Source organism: Schistocerca piceifrons, chromosome 8, assembly GCF_021461385.2.
Source record: "Schistocerca piceifrons isolate TAMUIC-IGC-003096 chromosome 8, iqSchPice1.1, whole genome shotgun sequence".
NCBI classification, from domain to species: Eukaryota; Metazoa; Arthropoda; class Insecta; order Orthoptera; family Acrididae; genus Schistocerca; species Schistocerca piceifrons.
Window position 1 is genome coordinate 196,068,432 of NC_060145.1, and position 3,983 is coordinate 196,072,414.

At 46.8% G+C, this 3,983-nt stretch overlaps 1 non-coding gene across 1 annotated transcript; it reads left to right on the top strand.

The window, feature by feature from the left end:
• The first annotated feature begins 3,686 nt into the window (after positions 1-3,686).
• On the top strand, positions 3,687-3,761 carry Trnas-aga. The gene has a single exon. It is a non-coding gene; the product is annotated as a tRNA-Ser (tRNA).
• The last annotated feature ends 222 nt before the right edge of the window (positions 3,762-3,983 follow it).

The window sequence follows — 3,983 nt, forward strand, 5'->3', positions numbered from 1 at the left end:
AGTGGTGCCTCCAGTCATAACTAGAAATAGCAGCGCGCTTAGTACACATACACGATAGTTTCCGGCCATTCTCATGAGACCATGAAAACTATTTCCCTCCCAGTAAACACTACTCGTGTTCTATCACTAAGACACTGAAGCAACCAGATTTCACACAGTAGCTGCCTTCGTTAACATAAGCTAATGCATCACAACAGACAACCAAATTATACGCGACTATCTTTCACTTGGTTGAGTTAGCAAGCACACATGACGGATGTGTGACTCATTATGATTCACACGTCAGAGTGAAACCACTCCTAGTGGAGCTATAAGCGATTCCCGAACGTGCGATCCCGAGAAAAGGGAATACACATGCCAACGACACTATTAATCGGCTTCGACAACGATTTGTGGGTACCGACCGCAGGAAGAATTCTAACCGTTACACTACCAGCGCACATCCGACTCGCTCGCTCGCCACAGGGGAAACACTCCCCTTGAAGTTATACTCAATTCCCGAACTTACGACACAGAATAGACTAGGAACAAGTAAGCGTTTTACTCTTCCTACAAAGCGCACCGACAACTGCATGTGAGTTGCCAGCCACTGCCAACAACTGTAATCTGGTAATGGTAGAATCTAACCAAGGTTACACAGTATTTCCACAATTCAAAATAAGTTAACAAATAACGTGACAGCAGACATAACAATTAAACATAACTTTCACTGTCAGCAGCGTTATATACCATCTATGCATAACTTTCTTGACTAAATAATCTCTCAGGACAGCGGGCATAAACAGAAAATAAAAGTCCAACGAACACTTCAGACACCGTAAGATAAGAAGTACAACTGGAGAACTGAACAAACACTTAGCTGATCGTAGCTAGTAAGCAGAATACTAAACGGTGCCGGCTGCTGTAGCCGAGCGGTTCTAAGCGCTTCAGTCCGGAACCGCGCTGCTGATACGGTCGCTGGTTCGAATCCTGCCTCGGGCATGAACGTGTGTGAAGATTGGTTAGGTTTAAGAAGTTGTAATTCAAGGGGACTGATGACCTCAGATGTTAAGTCCCATAGTGATTAGACGCATTTGATCCATTTGAACTAAACGGCACACGAGTTCACAACATTTCCCATAACGTCATGGTATTATGCGTGTCATAGAAATATCCAAATACAGCACTACTGCCTCGGCGACACAACAGGCAAACATGATCGCGACCGGATGAAGCGGCCAAAACTACCATATAGTTCCGTAATGAAACACGCGCCGCAAGAGAAGATCATTCTCCCAGACCACTGCCCGCATGAGGTCGCGAAAACAGCCGTCAGGGAGCATCAGACTGACAGCCAGCGCACTACAGGGAGAATGGCGGGATTTTTCAAATTGCGCGCGGCCCAGTTCTTATGTCCCTGGAAGACGTAAGGAGATGTCAGAGGAAAATTGTTACGATATGGCATAGTAGTATGGCGCAGACTAGTGGACAGACGTGTGAGGTCAGCTGTTCTTGGGAAAATCCGAAGCAACTGAATGTCAAAGGTAGTGTTAGCCCCTTATTCATTTACAAAGAGTGGGCACGCACTGGGTCTAGTCAGTATTTTCGTCAGAAATGGTAATCATAAATTGTTACGAAAATGTAAAGACGAATTTTGGTACAGCAGAATAATATAAACGGAACGACTTGTGACATAGTGGGCACGGCTAACCGTACTCCAGCTACTGTCACCGCTACGACGACGCTCAAGATCATACAGCCCTTGTTGTACCATCCGGTGGGGCAGAAGAGATGTTGCCAAGCCAAAACCTAACATTCCCGAATAATACGATGAACCTGAAAATCGTACACTCGCCAGACGAGTCATGGTGCAGAGTACTGACGAACGCAGGAAGCTAGGCCTTATTCGGTCACCCCAGCTGAAGTTTAACATCATTAGCGTAGCCAGAGAAGTACAAATACCCAGACTTGTACTACTTTATTTCAGTCTTGTAGCCAACCAGTTCGGAGGTCAGAACCCGTGACCTTCTATCCGCAGTCCTCTGAGATGATACCAGTATGATGACACGACGAACCCCCTCTGATGGTCTTGGCTGTTAAGAGTTGCTGCTGCTGATGGGAAGATCTTGGTGCCTCCCAAAACCACTCTCCTGCAGGCTACACTGACTGTCCATGGGAAGCTGATCAACCACCATCGTTTGAACACAGTAATTGCGGTTCCCGCTCCCCCTTCGCCGAATAATAACTCCAAAATTTTATTTACAGCAGATAACAATCTCCAAGTTGCCGCAACCACACTAATAAATAATTATTTGCCCCTAGAAATAATATGATAGCAATAAAAGGCCAGAATTTGATCCAGGCAATTTTGCTAAGACTTTGAGGGGTAGTACAAAACGAATATAACTTATGTTGCATATGCATTCCGTGCTCGGAGTGGGCTGTGCTAACACCGTGTCACACACTGGTGGACACTGTTAATGCCTCGCTAGCCGGACCGCTCGGCAGACACCGCAGGGACAAACAGTGTACCGATAGACCACGGGCGTGCGAACAAGGATCACAAGCCTCGACTAGGCTCGAACACTCGCGCCCGCGCGTAGCAGTACGAGGGACACAAAGAATCAGGTTTAGCGTGGATATCTGGAGTACAGAGCGTGACGCAGTAAATATTAAATTACGGGCACTCCAGACGCATGCACACCAAATCAAATTAACGAAGTCCAGAACATCCTAAGGAACCCTTAGGATGTTACACATAGGAGGCAACAGCCAAATCAAGTGAACAAGAAATTTAAACTCTAAAGTCAAAACTATACCAAAATTGCCGTAAAACTAGTTTGTCAAATATCCAACAAAAAAACTACGTTACAGTCATTGCTCATCCGGTGCAGAGGCAACTCTCAAAACTCCGCAGAAAATACCAGCGGAAATAACGAGGCTGTCTAATACCACCTCTGCTCCTCAATACACGCTGCCTGGAACAGACTAAATCCCAGTACTGAGAGAGGGTAAAACAACAGACACCCACAATGATCACTGTATTTCAAAGTGACACTGTCAGTTAGCTCGAATACTGGCGTGAATAACTCGAATCACTATGGGGCACCACTCTGAACTTAACCGATCGAAAACTCACCCTCGCAACAAAACATGAATATAAATTTAGAGTTTACGAGCAAACAGCAGCCGCACCTAAAACAACTTGATGGTAAACACTCCTGCAATGCAGATATAGAGGCCAGAAAACATGTCAAAATAAAACGACGTAAGCATGTGAAAGTCACCCTAAAATATTTCCAAGTGGCCATGTCTGACAGCACAAATACTTCAATTGGCGGATGAGTGAAACAAGTCCAGATAGCAACAGCCGTCAAAGGCCCCAAGAACCTAGGCTCCCCGTAAGCCCCACAAAACGCCGCAAGTACTGCCGACGGCAGCCAAACCGACGAACACTTGCTGGCAACTTACTGGACTCTTACTGCTCTCAGAATGAGATTTTCACTCTGCAGCGGAGTGTGCGCTGATATGAAACCTCCTGGCAGATTAAAACTGTGTGCCGGACCGAGACTCGAACTCGGGACCTTTGCCTTTCTCGGGCAAGTGCTCTACCAACTGAGCTACCCAAGCTCGACTCACGCCCCGCCCTCACAGCAGGAGACGAGGTATTGGCAGAAGTAAAGCTGTGAGGACGGGGCGTGAGTTGAGCTTGGGTAGCTCAGTTGGTAGAGCACTTGCCCTAGAAAGGCAAAGGTCCCGAGTTCGAGTCTCGGTCCGGCACACAGTTTTAATCTGGCAGGAAGTTTCTTACTGCTCTCGTCTGTCTCCAGCGGCCCCTTTCCTCTCAGTCTCAGTGCGCCACCACGTCTCGAGTCGCAACCGACGACCAAAGGTCAAACCAGAGGGCAAGGGTCGATATCAAGACAGTCTTCACGGCTCTACTGCTGATACATGGATGTGATATAGTAAGAGCCCGTGATAACTGCTGGTATAATTACCTTTTA